The sequence below is a fragment of the Cygnus olor genome, chromosome 7 (genome assembly GCF_009769625.2).
Source record: "Cygnus olor isolate bCygOlo1 chromosome 7, bCygOlo1.pri.v2, whole genome shotgun sequence".
Taxonomy (NCBI): Eukaryota; Metazoa; Chordata; class Aves; order Anseriformes; family Anatidae; genus Cygnus; species Cygnus olor.
Window position 1 is genome coordinate 31,789,577 of NC_049175.1, and position 18,009 is coordinate 31,807,585.

Below are 18,009 nucleotides of genomic sequence, written 5' to 3' on the forward strand. Positions count from 1 at the left end.
AATTTGTGCCGTAATGGTAGTCCTGACTAGCATATTAATAGAGCTGCTATTCACAGCTTGCAATTGTCGGTGCGTTTCAAGACAATCCACAAATTGTGTTATCTGAATAGGTGCAGAAAGTTTGCCAGCAAAACCTGCAGAGTGGGAAGTTTTCCTTGCAGATAACAAAAACCTAGATACCCAAATGTCTTTAGAAGTGAAAAGTGCTTTTCAAAGTTGAGAACTATGTCTGCTTTTACAGGCTGTATTACTCGGCGATGTTTTGAGTTGTAAGCAATCCTTTCCTGTCTTAGGTCACTGGTTTAATTCCAACAGGGCAGCTGAACTTTCTGCGAGAGGAAAGTGACGTTAAGTTCCGTGCATTAATAGGAGCTTCAGCTACAGATGGGTAAATTTAATATTTGGAAAGCAAACCAAAGTATTTTCAATCCACAGAAGAAATACCAGACACTTTGGAAGGCCTCTCCTCGAGGCAGGGAACTGCAGGGGCTGCTCGGGGTGATGGCAAGCGTCTCCATTCTGCTGGCATGGGAGACGCAGCCCAGGTCTGACTCAGGGGCTGGGAGCAATCCCTGCCCTCTGGGACAAACCAACGTGCACCAACCCACCGAAGGCCATTCAGTCAGCCAGGAAGCCACCACGTCAGCATTCTAGCCCAGATCCCAAGTGTGTTTTTGAAGCAACTGCCCTACCCATCCTCACTCTCCAAGCTTGGGGTGGCATCCACTGGACTGCTCTTGGATGAAACAAGACCACCAGATCAGCTGCAGTAATACCCCCCAAAATCACACAGTATGGACGTCAGGGCCTCAGCACATTTCAGCCTCCACATCTGCAGCACTGAATTACTTGCTAATGCAAATGCATTGAAGAGTCTCTCTTATTTTAACTCACCAGTGGTTTCATTTACTTCAAACTCAAACCAAATCAAATCAAACTCAACTAAAATCTAATAACTCCAGCTTAAACCAAAGTGGGAATATCCACACACACTTCTTGTTACTCTGCATGTGCCATTCAAATACGATGCCTTGAATTAACCCGACCAACTCTGCATCTAACTGTAACGTAGCATCTGTAAAAGAAAATATTTTTCAGCAAGGCAGAGGGTTGAGCTATGTTTTCCATTAGTGGAAAATGTGATCACATTCAGAGATACTTGGTATTTTTATACCGGCTCTTATTTTTAGCTGTTGCTGTATTACAACAGTGCCCATTATCTTGCTATAATTAAAGGTCACTGTTCCTGTTACTATCTATAGCTATAAAACTTCGTGGTAGGCTGTCACATCTTGACCCTAAATTAATAGAAGTATCTTAGATCACATATTTCCCCTTGCTTCAGTTGCCTAGCCAGCACGCATGTAACACCCTCCAGCTCTCAGCCATTTTAGGAGTGTGTCTGAAAGGTGCTGCCAAGGGGTGAGATCGCCCTGCCTGTGGGGGATGCAGCTCTACCATCACTGGTGTCAGCCACCGGGATTTCACCAGCAAGGAGCAGACAAGCTCCCACTGCAGGGAACGTGCCACTGCTTTGCTTGAGCCTTGAGCCTTTGGTCTCCCTCTCTGCATGCCCACAGCCTGGCAGCAGCAATGGTTGCCTTTATTTCCACTTGAGAGCACGGAGCACACCGTCTGTCCCCAGGGGACAGCGCTAAGGGTGGCAGGGGGAGCTGCAGCCTGTGGCAGTCCCAGCCCCACAGCAGCGGTACCTGAGCAAAATAAGTTCAGGGAATCACTGGCTTACACCAAAATCCCTTTTGGGTGGATTTGCCTTTTTGCTTAATTTCTGCAGAGCATCCAGCAAAGTCAAATGCTAACCCGTAAGTAAAGTTCACTGGCATTTTTGTAATTCAAATAAAGAATACCTTGGACATATTGCCAGCTTGCTCTGCCCTTACTTCTGCTGCTGTGCAGCCAGAGATTATTTTACAAAGGGTAAAATGGAGTCCCTGAAAGCAAAAGGTAGTTTCATGTGTAGAAATGAATAGATATAAAGTTTGCTATATGCTTTTCGGCCTTTTTGTGGTCATAATGATCTGAACCTCATCACTGGCACTGCACTGAGACTACAAGAGAAATATTTTTCTCTCTGAAATAGTCCTCTTTCCCAGCAGTCCATAAATTCTGCCAGTTTCAACACCAGATGCTGTCCTCCATCTCAAACACTGGACATTTTTCTGTACTTTTAAACTTCAATCTTGCTGTTAAAAAAAAAAAAAAAAATCTAGTCACACATGAAAGAGCTAAGCTCCATGGTAATTGAACAGCAGAGATTCTGTACTCCAAATTCTGCCTGAGAGCCTGTGTGGATATTGCCTTTCAAGGGCAGAAAGGGGAATGGCTTCTCCTGATAACCATTGTATACAGAGATACAACAGGAAAAAAGCAAAGGTCTATCAGCGTGGTGGGAGGCAATGGGAAGAAGAGATGGCAGGCTCAGATTTGGAGCAACACCCCCAGGTTTTACCTGAGATGGGGTCTGTGTAAAGCATTAAGTCTCAACTCTGCTGAAAGTAAGAAAAAATCTCCTGGAATCGAAGTGGTAATTGATATTCATGAAAATGTATGAGATTAATGTACTCACTCGGCACTGCCCTTCAACCTTATAACGAAAGCAGTCAGGTCTGAGAAGAGACGGCAGAGAATGAAAAGGAGCAGGTAAATAGAGAATGGGGCAGAGAGACACAATTCCATTATGTACATTTTATAGATTTGCTGGCCAAATGCTGGTCTCATTTGCACCAGGTAACACTGGGGTTACAGACGATTGACCCTGGTGACCTGAGCCACTAACCAACCCCAGATCTCTGCTATTGCTAAGTGTGCACCTGAGCCTGTGACAAGCCACTCCACAGGAGGTTTTCCTGATCCTAGAACTGCCCTGGTGGTTCGCTGCTTGGCTTTAGAGAAGGGGCACAGGACAAAAAGGACCAAGCCCCCTGCCAGATTTCCTGCAGCCATGCTCAGTGCTGCACTACAAGCATCAGGCAGAAGGGTCTCCGGAGCTTGGGTGTTTTGCTACAAATTTAGGGCAAAGTACATTGTGCCACAGGAGATAAAGGGCCCCCGGACCAAGAGTTTTGTTACAGTTTTGTTGCTGTTACTTCCTCCCTCAGTCCTACCACCTAGCAGCCCTAGGTGCTAAATCCTCATCACGCTGCACCTTGCAGAGAACATCTTTCAGACCCTGAAAGTCTGCCTTTGGGGCTGCCCTCTGCTACACATCCAAAGGCCAAGGCCTTCAGCAAGCAGTTGGGATGAGTTCACACAGCTGGAGCTCCCTCTTTCTTGCCAGGAATGTCGTCTTCACACTAATCTTTCTCCTCACCATCTCTTTTTCTGAAATACTTCATCAGTTAACCATAAGATCCCATCTGTGGCATTTCATTTCAAGGACCAGCAGGTTTTGTGTGTTGGTGCTGTCACTGCTGCAGAAAGCAGGATCAGGAACAAGCATTTCTCAAGCAACTTCCCCGTTGAACCTCAGGAGACTCCCCTGTCTCTCCCTGTTTACTTCTAGATAGCAGAGCTGCATGTACCAGACATATTCTCTTCACAGCCTCTTGAAAGCAATCATCGTCCCCTGTGATGAAATTTCTCAGGAGATGAAGGAGTCCAATACTCTGACATGCTGCCATTTACTTTTTTGTTTGTGCTCTTCCCTTCATCCTACAGAGGGTAATCATCTTTGCCTTGTCCTTCATCCTGCAGAAAAGACGGGTGTGTCCTATATGCTATGCTCTCAGACACTCTTTGGACACCCTTGCCTTATTCCTGAATACTCTTAGTCTTCAGCACATTTTCAGATCTTTACATTTTGCTGATTATCTCGACAAGATTTTCATCTCCCCGTGCTTTCAAGGTAGAGCAGAAGGAGGGGCACTGAGAGAAAGCAGGTCATTCTGTCTTCTGCCAGTCGTAGTCTTAAAGGAGATATTTAGTGCAGTATTGGTCATGTCTCTCCTTCCTTTTCATTAACATCTTCACAGAAGAACTAGACCTTTATATGGTATTAAGTCACATGTAATTTTGGAGCCAAAAAAAACCTTCCTGTTGACCTCTTTGTCTATGATTAACCATAGCAACAGAATTTGCAGTATCACTCATATACCCTTCCAGACATGATGCTGTTCCTCTGGTGTACCAGAACAAAAAACATAAAGTGCAGCTAAAAGAACTGCAGGAAGGACTTTGAACAAAGTCGAGCTCCCTGAAACCCTCCTAAGGAATAACCTAGCGATGATGCACACCTACCTTGTTTATAATCACTGTGTCTGGCTCAATCCACGCTGTAGAGTCTCTTCTAAAATTGTGGCATAGTTCAGTTGTTGTACAGCACATATCCCCTTCTCCATTGCTCAGCTTTGCCAGTATGCCAACAGCAAATACATGTACAGGACATTCAACATAAGACTAGACTACAGTGAAAAAAATCTTGAAACATTGGAAAAAATATATATATATCTCTACCAAAGTACTAACTGACATGGAACCTCCTCAGAGTAATATTTCAATACTTCGAGTTTCTTCAAAAGTCATGCACCTTGTCATATTACATCCCTGTCACACACTTCAAACTGTTCTCCAGGGCAAGGAGGCAGCTGTTTGTGGTGTAGGAGGGAACAGGTAGTCCATCTGGGAAACAAAATTCCCACAAGACATCCTTTTGATATTTCTAAATAAAACATGATATTCTCAGTTATCTGACTTAAAGAGGTAGGGGGAGGAAGGAAAGGACAAAGCAGGGACTTTTATCAGAAACTTCAATTTAATTAAAAGTCCAGTTTGCTGTTGACAAGCTGTTTCAGAGGAAGTTTTCAGTCCAACCTACCACGTTTCTTAATGGTGGAGCACACGTGGGCCCACAGGCTGCTCAGAGGAGTGAGGCCCAGGCATGTTTGGGGATGAGACGCTGCCGAGAAAGGGGAACAGCTCCACAAACTGTGGTGTCTGCTGAAATCAGCTTAATGGGAATTTTTTTTTCCTCACTAAGTCCCACTTTAAAAATTAAATCCCACTTCCTTTCTTAAGGACCATGAAATGATATGCCAGCCCCAAAAGGTGCCAGTACTCAGGTGTGGTGCACATTTGACTGAAATCAGATAGACTATTGCTGGGGGTCCTGCTCACCCTTCCTGTGTAGTAAACCACATGCATGTTACTGTGCTTTGCCCTCCAACACAAGGAATATGTGGGTGCATTGAACACAGTCTCCCTGAAATGTGTAGCAATAGGAGCTGAAAACCTTCAGCATCTTGGCAGCTATTTACCCTGGTGGGAAGGGAGGAAATGCAGAATCTCATTTGAGACCCTTGCTTTGCCATTGTTTCTTGTTTAAAAGGGCTGTTTTTAGCATTATGAAAGAAGTAGGTCAAAGATAACCCTTGCCAGTTCCCTCCTACCCTCTTTGCCACTGATGTGGATTAGCACACAAAAAAAAAAAAAAAAAGAAAGCAACATTATTCTTTTCTCACATAAGGATGATGCAAATTGCCTTCTCATGTTTAATTCCATCACATGCGAAAGGCTGGCTGAGCTGCCCACATCTCCACTGGATTTTATTCTGTGTGGTTTTGCTGGGTCACTAGGGCTTCCCCTCACCCCTTCCCTACCAGCGCAGAGAGGACGTTGTTAGATCTCCTCTTTGTATTTAGGAAACCAGATCTGCCCCCCTACTGGGACTGAAAACCCCAGGGGAAAGAAGAATACTTTCTGACCTCCAAAGTATTTTCTGAACGAAGCAGATCCTTTATTTTTCACCAGGGGCCACAGAACAAAGCTGGTAGTGATCAGTCTCCATGAACCAAAGGGTATTGGGAACCAAAGCAACTCGGCATTCAAAGTGCCGTTCCCCCAGAGATGAGTTCCCTCCATTTTACTTTCCTGGTTTTGTTTCCGTCTTCTGTGGCTGCATTGTCCTCCCTCTGTACTCACCCCAGCACCGAACAGGGAGAGCATCGAGGTCCAGGCTGATAAACAGCAGCTGCCTTCCCCTGCCGTACTCAGCTGCTCTTTTTGTGCTTTAATTGACTCAGGTCAACGAGGACTTTATAGGCCATTTTTTCCTTATCTCAGGAGTAACAGTGCACACATGGAATGAAGACATTTATATCCAGCCCCAGGAGCAGCGTGCTAGCTATATTTATCTTTCCAGGCATTTGTGCCAGACTCATCACCATGGTATCTGCAGAGGAAGGACTTTTAACCGCGGCCTTTTGGTAGGGAAGCCATTTGGTTGCTGTCATCCAGCTACAGGGAGCTGGGAAATGCAGGGGACCACCAATGTTGCTCTTAACATTATTTGGGAATGAGGGGAAATGTCTTGTGAATCATTTCTTACTTGTTGCATCGTAGTGCACTGGGGTATGCTTAGTGCCTTAACTCTGTTTGCAGGCTGAAGGTTTGTAGATTTTTATTAATTATCCCTACAAATCATGATAACGGTAAAGACAAAGAGGTGAAGTAGCAGTGCTGTTATCCCTTCCAGCCCAGAGCATGTCATCTGTCCTGCCTGATAGATTTCCCTGATCTCAACAAGGGTCCTGGGCTGTCCCCATGCCAGTCACCTCTCCAAGAGGAGAGAACTCATGCAGTCATCTCACATCCACCCATTCTGGGTTGCAGGCCAGGCCCAGAAGAAGACTGGGAGAGCCCAGGTGCCAGGCAGCTATAACAAGGGAAAGCAGTGGGTTGGATATTGGGCCCCACTTCGTCATTTGTACGAGGGCCTGGAACAAAAGCACTGCAGCACTGCTGCAGACACAGATAGTGGAGAGAGAAAGGCAGAGACATTGGTCACTGGAAAAACAAAACAAAACAAAGCACAGGGAAAATGTGCTTGCTGGGATTTTCAGACCCATAGAAGCTGGGCTAATTTAGCAAAGATTCACAGATTAATCATGTTAACATAAATCTTAGATTAAAAAAAAAAAAATCCCTCCTGCAATCCTGAATTATTCTAGCCTTTTCCCAGGCTAAAATTATGTTTTTGAACTGGACAAGATCTTCAGCTGGACTAAATATTCTGGGATAGCTCAAACTTCTGCTAGGCTAAATGCCCAGGTTGGACTAGCCTTCTAAGGCTGGAGTGGGGCTATGCGTAAGCCAAGCCCGCAGGCTAGACAGTCTTCTAGTCTGCAGGAAACCTTGAAAACTGTACAGACCTTCCTCTGTGCCAGAAGTCTAGGTTGACTTCAGTCCCAACTAATGAAGTTTGCAAAAGCCAGAGCAAACCACTTCTCAGGCTGGACTCTCCTTCAAAGCTGCAACCAGCTCTGTAGCCCAGGAATCACATCTCCCATTAAGCTCCAAACTGCATAACCGTGCTGTGTGAAGTATCACTACACTCCTCCAGCTCGTCACAATTAGGAAATAAAAATAAATAAGTTTATTCTTAACAAATTTGCAATAAATAAAAAGGATCAAAATAGGGTTATTTCCAAAATTATCATTTTTAAATAACATTTTTTTCAAAACAGTGACACTTCAGGTTAGGAAAAAAAAAGAAGTGGCTAGGAAATGTTCTGGAAAAGTGTCTCAATAAGACTAAGATTTATTATTTAAAAAAAAAAAAAAAGCTATTTTGTGACTGGAAAGACAAAATTTGTATACCAACAACAGCTGAAGTGGTTTACCTCAAGACAGCACCATGGAGCTACCAGCTCTGATTCCTCCACGATTCAGTGCAGGGGAATATCCCCAGCTGAGGAGGAGGAGGAGGATGCTCACTTCAGCTCTGGGAGCAGCCTTGCTCTATGACAGAGGTGCTCTACCCAGGCCTTCAGGGGATAGGCAGGAGGCTGGTTAGATCATTAGGAGAGATCTATAGCAGAATTTTTCTGCCAATACAAGATTTTAATTTCAGGGAGACCCTACCTTTCACAGATCTGTGCATGGGCAGGTTTGTTCATGCTGACAGCCCCACCTAGGCTGGCCCTGAGAGGAGGAGGAGGTGGTGCTGCTCAGAGCAGAAGACAGCTATTGCAGCAGAACTACCACAGTATATGTCCTAGCAATATTTAGTCCAATGGTTTGATCATTTTGAAATTAAATATAGCACAAAATGACTAATTATTGCTACTTGTCATGATTTGTTTGCATGCTTTATGTCATGGCACAGATTAATGTGTGTGTTTTGTTTTGTTTTCCTGTTGTGCTACAAGGTTTACAACTAATAACAATAAATCTGCTCTTTATATCCCTAGTCATCCCTAATGCTCTAAAGGCCTTGCAGCAAAGCAAAACAGATGAAACCCTAATTACAACAATGATGACCAAGAGCTGCAGCTGCATGTTTTCCTAAGTGCTGGTTTGGTTTCAGCTTTAACTGTGTCCTAACTAGACATGTTTATAGGAGATCACAGAAGGCAGGTTTGTAAGCATAGTCAGCCAGGTCCTCATGCAAATCAGCTCCAGCCCCAGAGAAGGAGTTGATGTCAGTGGAGTTACATCACTTTACAGCAGCAGAGCCCATTACTTTTAAGAGCTTGCAGCACCAGAGTGGATCTTAAATACTGAAGGTTTTATCCTGAAATGGGCTAAAAAGGTTCCCATGTCCTCGGAGCTGCAGGCATTTAGAGCATCTCTGGAGAAACACAGTCCTCTGCATAGTCATTTTCAGTTATCATCTGAGCGAGGCTATGAACATACTGTCACGGTGGGCAAAACTCATCCCTGTGAAGACAGCCTGCACAGAGCATACCTTGGTTCGAAGCTCACTTTGGTCTTTGAAGTGAATACGAATGAATTTATACAAGGGAAAAACACCATCCTCTCTAAATTATCCTTCTCACAGCTGGGGAGCAAATGCACAGAAGGGTAACATGAACGTGCATTCAAAATCTTTGCAGATAATATAGGGTCAGTGCAATACTCCTGCTAAAAATTTGGCTGAAATTAGAGAAAGCAGCTCTAACATTTCTAAAAGGAAAAGTATGACCAATTCCCTTCTGTGCTAAGGCTCAATAAGTCCAGCATAAAGTATCTATAAAACCAGCAGTATCTCATGAAACATAATAACCAATCATATCTGCATAACTGATTCTGGTTATTTGTACATAGCTAGTAAAATTTAGGAACTTGAAAGTGTATGAACCTGGAAGAAAAAGGCATTAAGACCGTTAAATAAACGTGAGGTGCTATGAAAAAGGTAATCCAGACTACCTGTGGTGCTGTAGCTGTTGCAGAGTAGCTCAGGCGATCACTTTGCCCACAAAAACACACCACCAGTGATTCATCTTGAAGAACGGGAATGTTTTTTCCTGGAAAGAAAAAGGAACAGTTAAAAGTGTGTGGCCTAGCTGAAGGTCAGGCTGCATCTCCTGTATCGTCTTCGTACAATGAGCTTCTCAAGGGCTCTTCTGAAACCCTGTCACAGGCAGAGGGGACATATTTACCTTTCTGTTGCATCGGTATCAGTGGCTTTACCCTCATGTAATGAGAAGATATCAGCCTATTTTGTTTTTCATCTTTTTCCTCAGATGTCAGCTCTTATTTTTTTCTAATCTACCTAAGAGTAAATATTGCCAGGAGCAAGACTTGCCTTAGAACAGCTCCTGAATCATCTGTCTCCTGTTTTCTGAGAGCATTTGAATTAGACCGAGAAAGCCACCCTGTAGTCATATAAGCTATATATCGAGCATACTCATTTGATTACAATCTCTTTGGTTTTCTGGACTAACATTTAAATTGAAAAAGACATTTAAAATGAACTAATATTAGATATAGGCCTTGCAGGCAAAACACTTGTGCAGAAAACTTAGCGTACTGCAGTATGACAGAGGGGAAAAAAATCCTAAGTGTTTTATGCAAATTGTAAGAAAGAAAGAAGAAAAAAAATATTAGAAACATTACTGAATCCACCATTTGGCTGTTGCTTTATAGACAAGTTCATAGACAGAAAGCAGTAGTAACTTATATTCTCTACACTGAAAATCAGAATACACTTGTAATATAGTGGATTATGGCTTTCTGAAATATTAGTTTTCTTTTTTATTTGCTTTTGCAGGTAGTTAAATTTAAGCACGAGTTACATTCGCCCTCATCCCCAAATTTAAAAGGTAATCAATTGCTTTAGCACTTTCAATTTCTTTCCCTGCCCTCTTCCCTTCAAGAGATTTAGATTGCTTACCTGGATCCCTCCTTACTCTCACAAACAGAGGAGAGCCAATTCATGAGGCCATTTGCTCCTGTAAGTGCCCTCTACCATGTCCTGTTTGTCTCCAGCTGCTTCCAGGCACCTTCAGGCTCACAAGACCTCAGTGGTGGCTCAGCAGGACCACGTATCTGCCCCTGGCCTCCTTCCCTGCACGCCTCTACAGAGGAACAAACCTGCATTAAGATCCACAGCCTGTATCTAAAGAGGCTTTCCATCACATCACAGCCAGAAAGTTGCTCCACAGCTAAGACTGCTGAGACCATAATGTGGTTTTTTTTTTTTTTTTGAAGGAGGTCTTCTGGGGGCTGTGTCAGGCTGTATTCTGCTCCTGTACAGCTGCAGCACAGAGGGGATCCAAGCTATGGCCTCAGCCTTACCGAAGGGACCTACTTGTATAAAGACCAGAGCAAGCACAATGCTTCTGTTGGTGCAGTTTCAATCTTTTTGGCATTTTGCAGGCCAAATCTATGTTAAAAAAAAAAATAAATTAAAATTAAATAATAATAATAATATTTTTTTTTTAAAAAAAGCGTATTTAAAACTTCTTTTTGACTCTATCTCAGAAAAAAAATGTAGCAACCTTGAGGGGGCAATGCAGGCACCCTCACCTACATGTTTCTATTTCTCCAGGACTAACAGTCATTCTGTAAGCAGGGGCTGACTGCCACTCACTGCACACATTCCTTGCAGCCTCGTCAGCCACCCCATGTGCAGTGCTCAGTGCAAGCGTGCTCACTGTCGGGCGGCAGGAGGAAAAATGCTGCCACCAGGCCAGCGCCTGCCACGGCGGATTTGCAGAATGGAAACCTGCAAAGCCTTAAAGGGTAAGGGCTGGCAGCGTGGCTAATTCTGCAAATAACTTGCACGCCTCCAAAGGGAGGCACATCTCTTCAGAGAGATATGGAGATAAGACAGACAACCACGCAGCTGAAGCTGACATGCACAAGCAGCAGGGGTGCACGGCTGGGAAGCACCAGCCAGCAGAAAGCACGTCCTCCTTGAACCCCTTACTGCACCCTTCCTGCACTGCTTCCTAAGGACTTGGCACTTCCTGGCTCCCTCACTTAAAAAGCTCCCTAAAAGGTGAAGGAAGCTGTGAGAGAAGTGAAGCACTCTGCAAAAAATGCAGCCACTTGAATTTGTTACGCGCACAGCAAGCCTGTAATCCCATCCCCATCCTCACCTAATGTCTAGTGACAGCCCATCAAGTGCTTCCTCTTTATTAAATTCAACTGTGAACAATATTAGCAAAGAAATATGGGTTTTAATTAATGCTTGCCTTGACCATAAATGAAAGAGATCTTTAATTTTTTTTTAAACTGTATTTTACTAATCAGAGACATTCAATATCTTGGATGCTAGTAAATTAATTCTGGACTAATGAAGTTAAAGGAGGTCATTTGTTAGAGAAAACTGATTACATATCGGGATCTCCTGGGGACTTAAATGAGAAAATCACTATAATGAAAAAATATTTTAAATGATGCAGGTCAACCAAGTAGATCATTAAGGATACAGGGGGGTTGGAAATACTAATGACAGTAAGACAGGGAAATGCCAAAAGGGAAGTGGGCTAACATAAGTAAAAGAGAGGCACTTACAGAGCTAGGTTGGTTTGGGTTTTTTGTTAACACCATCATCCCCCCCCCCCCACACACACACACTTCAATAATTGAAAGGCATGAATTTCAGAGCTTGCCTCAAATTAGTCACCTGTGCCCAGCTATTTCAATGACAGCATAACAGCAGTGCACTAATGTGTGTTATGTGAGTTACTTGTGGAGAGCACAAACTCCCTCCATAGTATAAAGCACAGTGGCACCTAAGAACCCAAGCCAAAGTACGGGCTGCGTTGTGTGAGACATAGGAAAAATATGAAAGGGGAAGGGAGGGATCCCTGCATTTCGACAAGCAAACAACAGCCACAGGAGAGAGGCTTACAAGGTACGTTGCAGCATCAGGTACAGCAAGTTTTTAAGCCTGTGCTTAAAACACAGCTAGCCAGAGCGATGGGAGTAGTGCAGCCTGGGTGAGTGAGAAATGCCCTCAGGGGCTGGAGCACACCAAGGCCTCACTCAGCAGTAAAACGATGCCCAAAGCTTTGGTCTCAATACCCTCCCCAAAGACACACAACGCCATGTTGGCTTTTGTGGCTGCCACTGCACATTGAGCTCATGGTTTCCAAGAGCTCTTTCCTAAGTTCCAACTGCCAGTGAGCAGGATTTAGATTGTTCTTTCTCCTGACACATCAAGTACTCTTCTGAGAATCCCTGAAACGTTCCTCTTGCCACATTCACGTCACCATGGAGGATGTGACTTAGCCTAATCCCCCATGGCAAAGCACATAAGCACTCAACACAATGAGAGCCTCTACACAGCATTATACAGCTCAGGTTTGTTGAGTTTTACTGAGCCATTTTACAGAGCCATTTTTACAGAGCTTCAGAGTACTCACAGAAAAAAAAATAAAGTCAAAAAGGTGATTGAAAGTAGAAACCAAACAAGGGAGGAGGTACAAGCAATGTTATCCCATGTCGAGTAGCAAGAGTAGCATGGCAAGTCACATGGAAAAAAAAAATCTCTCTTCAATAGTGCAAGGATGGAAGATCATGAATTCAGGAAGCCAAACATAATCTAGGGAATATTAGAGGAGAAATGAATATGCTACTGGAAGAGAAACATGGAAACACCAATAAAATTAGATGAAAAAATAGCTTTTCTGAAAGGGGAAGCAAAGCACTGGCACATCTGTATACAAAACATTTCAGAAAGCAGTTAATTCGGAGGACAAAAAATACCAGAAGAGATCCTACATGCACTATATCCACTTTTCAGGATTTCTTCACCAAATGAGACAGAGAAATACGCTAGACATACACAGCAGATGCAAACTACAGAGATGAGTACAACGGGCAGCTCCATCTCAACAAGACATAATTAGATTTGAGGAGCCAACTCCTCAGGCAGAGCCTGGAAGGGCGATCAACAGATTACAGCTTGGAAAACTCCCAGAATTGTAAGGCTACAAAGCCAAATTCTTCAGGGCATTTAGACAAAACTCATCCCCTCATTAAATGGAGCATTTGCTGACATTCCAGGAAAGAAGACTAGGATGAAGCTACCACGCTATTGCCATGTGGAAGAAGGAAATTGTATTAATTACTGAGGGTTCTTATGATTTATTTCTTTTATAAGTGCAGGTATTAAAATTAGTGCTAACAGGCTGATGATGAGATGGAGATTGTTTTTTTTCAATGTAAGCATTTCTGACCTTTTAGTTACCAGTTGTTTAATTGCAGTCTCCAGATGACTGGTGATGGCAATTGATTTGTGTTCATTAAACTCTGTCATAGAACTAATCTGGATGTAACAATGTAAAGACAGCATTAGACTGAGTTACTTAACTACAACAGTTATATTACGATGATTTGAATTCAAAGTAAGCAGCCTCTTACTGAGCTGAAAAACAGAATTTCTGCAAGAGCTCCTTCATTAAATATTCCTCAGGAATAGAATTAGCCAAGACTGTTTTTCTCTTTTTAACTGCCCTTTCAATCAAAGTATTCTGACAATCCTTGGATGAGAAACTCCAACAGTTACAGTGCAAACAATGTAGGACCCAACTTTCATTTCAGAGTAAGCATATTATTTTGAAATATTACGATATCAGGTGTTCATTCAAAAAGTCTGGAGTCATCAATTATCTGACACGTAAATCAAAGGCCTCAATACTTTGCACGTGTATGCAATATATAGTAGAAAAGGCTAGAATAATCACCTATTGGTCCAGTGCAAATGAACATCGGGGAAAAGAAAATGATAGTTCTCCTGGTCTGAAGAGGAACAGATCATTGACACAATGTGCTCACTCTGAGAGAAAAAAAAAAGATGCCTTTAAAATTCCAGGAGAAAAAACAGAGACTGAACAAAAATGCATTAACTAGTTAGGCTTGCACAAGATCTTGGACCATTTGAAAAAATATTCCAATAAAAATTCCCAACATTTTTTAGAAGAAATCTGCCACAAGGCTGCTGTGAGCCTTTAGACACTGCTCATCCACAGGGAGCACTCTGCAATATCCCTCAGAAGAAGGATGCAGAACGCTTCCTGACATGAAACACTGCTACCTGACAGCTCAGGGCAGCCTGGGATAATGAAAATAGGACAACCTGTAACACCATACAGGAAATAAAGATGGAGCAAACTCCTTGGCAATAATTGAATTTCATTGCAGGAACAGAGCTTTCAACTACTCAACTTCACGTATGACATAAAAGCATTGGAATGCCACTTAAAGCATTCTGTAATTATAGCAGCACTGGACACATGAACTTGGCTCTCCTGCATGTGCTCATATTGGTGTAAATCCATGTTACACAACAGAGATGTTAACCGAGTGGTTTTGTGCAAAGGTAGAAAGTGACACCTTTGGACTTGCAAAAGGAAAAATGCACCAGCAAGCAGACATCACACGTTGCTCCAGCTATTGGAGCTCCACTTCCAGCTGCAGAATACTTCATTCATTCATCCAGCAGCCACTTAAAGATGATGCAAAGTATTGTAACAGAAAACTAATTGCACAAAATACAATACACACAAGGACAACATCCTTTACCTTTATAATTACAATAACAGTAAGCTCTCAGAAGGCGTACGAGATCTGAAGGGTTACCAGACACTCAACAGCTAGCTCTCTCAGGCAGAATATGCAAAATCTTTCATTACAGTTGCAAACTAACTAAATATGAGCAAATACATTGGGTGGCAGGGAGCAGCTTTTATTCCTGCATGAAAGTAGAAGGCAGGTTTAAGTCAATACTACGCTGACCAACATAATTGTCACCTTACTGGAACATGAGAAGTAATCGCTGCCTTACCCCACCTGTGCTGCTGTGTGCATGCAGCCTGTGAAATTTCTGTCCCACAGACTGTGAGAGTGCAAAAAAAGAAAAAGAAAAAAAAAGTAGAAAGAAGCCTGCAATTTATTTGATGTTATCACAATAGAAGAGAAAGTAGTATGACCAGAAGTATCAGTGAAGTACTTCTCACTCCCCTACTCTTATGCAGAGGATTACCTTTATAAAACAGCTAGTTGAGGCTTGAATCATAAGTAAGCACTGAAGTGGAGTTTCATTTTACGCAGGTGCGTACATTTTCTCACCTATAAAACTTAGAGCAGATATACAGTGGGACATGACTGATGTTATCATTCGGCATGGATGACCCAAGTAGAAAATACGCAATGATTTTCTCATCAGTATTCAGATTTTGAATGCAGTATATTACCTATCTAATATTGAGTAATAATTTCTCCATTCCTAACCATGGAAGAATCATATATTTAAGTATGAATACATATATACATATTTAATTTAAAGCACAGATTGACCTAAGTTACAACATTGCAAAATAATGCATTTCTGTTCTCCAGAGATCAGTTCTGCTTGCCAATGGAAATTCACCGTGCATGTCTCAAGATGTGCCCACATCCAAACTGGAAGAGGACATCTGTGAAACCTATTCTGATTATTATAACTTGAAAAGAACGTGTGGTTTTGTATGTTTTGTTTTGTTTTTTGGTTTGTTTGTTGTTGTTTTTTTTTGTTTGTTTGTTTGTTTTTAAATCAGTGAAGCATAGACATTAAAAACAACTCCTTGTCTCTGTCCAAAAATGCAATGGAAACATCACTAAAGTTTTGCTAAAGTATGAGTTCAATAATAAAAGGGAATCATAACCAACAAGCGTGCTTCTGAAGAAGCCAATTGACACTGGTTGTTGAGAGATCCCTCATCCCCATTTAACACAAGACCTTCTTACAAAGTTTATTTTTCATTTTTAAGACAAGAGTGAACTTCAAGAGATTTATTACTAAGACACAGCCAATAAATCCCTTCTTTTATTTACCATTCAGGCATGCTTACAGGGTTTCAGACCATGAGATTTGGCAGTATATCTTTGTTCTCAGTTACTACTACGATGGAGTAGACTGCAAGCAAGTTAAAGCACTGTTTCAAAATCAACATCTTTTCCTCATGGCCAAACATTGAATGACATCATATCACAAGAGCCTAAAGTAAGTCTGGTAGAAAACCAATCTGTTACTCTAACCGCTACTTCCTACAGCTGCTAACTGTAGGACAGTAACTAAAGCATGGGGTTTTTGCACAATCCTAAAATATTGAGTTCTCATGGCTGTGAAAGAAGAGCATGGCTCAGGCTGAAGCAGTCTACTTCACACCACTCTAATTTTGGTGCAATTAGAGAATCGCTGACAAATATAAAACATATGCTTTGTCCAAAATCTCAGTGCAAATTTGTGTGTGTTTGTGTGGATTGAATTATTAGATTTGGAAACCCATAGCAACATCTAGAATAATAGATATTGCTGCTATTATTATATACAAGAATCTCTAAAGCCACTTTTAATCAAGAGAGATCTTTTTAAATCTATACCTGGTTTTAGTGACGTTACTGTTAATGCAGCTGATGAAATATTAAGCATGCAATTACTGTACATGCTCTATAAATGGCTTTCCTGACATTCAGGCTACATAGAAGGCTGTACCAAAATGAGAGGGAAGATATTTTTCTCAAAAGTATCTCTTTCCCAGAGAGAGATTCAAGATTAAGTTGAAATCATTTCACTAGATGAGAGCCCCAAACACATGCCACATTTATTAGGAAAAATAAAAAATAAAGAATAAAAAAGACTGGAAGAGAAAAAACCAGCCGAGCTCCCAGTTACTATCTTGAAAGAACGTGGGGCAGCCACGCTCCACACCTGGGGCTCCCATCTGGTACACATTGAGTTGCTCACAAAAGGAAGAAAGATAGAGGCAATCTGAGGCAATCTTCTTAAGAAAGCTTGTTACAGCCTTGCAAGCACAAGGCATGTATGAAGAGCACAGGAGAAAGGTCAATTCATAGTCATTTTTCCAGGAAAACAGAGCATTCGGAACCGAGAGGCAGCTGCAGCCTAATCCCCAACACAGCCCATGCTACATGCAGTGCAAAAAGGTCCATTTTGCAGGCATCCTGTTTCCACCCTACCCCTGAAACTGCAGCCATCACCAGTATTGAGCAACAGTGCCTAATGGACTGCGCGGATGTGCTAGCGTAATTGTATCCACACACACAGGTGTCAACAAGGCTCTAACATGAGCATTTGCAGAGCTATACGATCAGTCAGGTGCACGAGCTCCTAGTAAAACCGATTTCCCAATATAACCGAAATACAATTCCTCGTGTAAGCAGCGTGCTGCATCCTCTTCCTGCTCACATATTCGAGCGTACACGCTGATATGATGGTCATTGGCGTAAGTAGGTAGGAGCCCTACTGAAACCGTTTCACTGCAGGACATTTGTAACCAGTGAAATTCCCTTTGTGATTAGCCCATTAGAAACCTGTCACCTCATTGCTGATTGCCGTGGTTATGGGCAATCTGCTCATTATTGAGGCAACGAGCAGAAGAAAAAAACAACAGTGTAGGTCCTTTTACTGTCAGAGGGACAAATGTAGCTTCTTTGCATGCAGCATCCTTACTCCTGGGCACTGCCAGAGGCTGCTGCAGACAGAGGGAGACGTCTCCTGTTCCGAGGCATTTCTCTCTGCTTTCCCCATGATTCTTCCCTTAGAAAATGTAAGAAATTGGCTGCCAGACTGGGGAACCCTTGCTGCTCACCACTCACCCTTACTAGTTTCAGAATGGTGCCAGAAACCCTCATTGTCCCTGGACCCAAAGCTCCTACATTCCTGGCTCCTGTAGCACAATTTTGTTTCAAAAAGAGCATCAGTCCCATTCTATTATACAGAAGCCTCTTCAGGAAAAAAGCATAGCTGGAAGGATC

At 42.5% G+C, this 18,009-nt stretch overlaps 1 long non-coding RNA gene across 1 annotated transcript in view; it reads right to left on the minus strand.

Moving 5' to 3' along the window:
* LOC121073010 overlaps positions 1-18,009 on the minus strand; it is a 46,178-nt gene that overhangs the window by 17,382 nt on the left and 10,787 nt on the right. Inside the window, exon 2 of the long non-coding RNA XR_005821466.1 lies at positions 9,166-9,263. This is a non-coding gene — a long non-coding RNA (uncharacterized LOC121073010). The remainder of the gene's footprint in view (positions 1-9,165; positions 9,264-18,009) is intronic.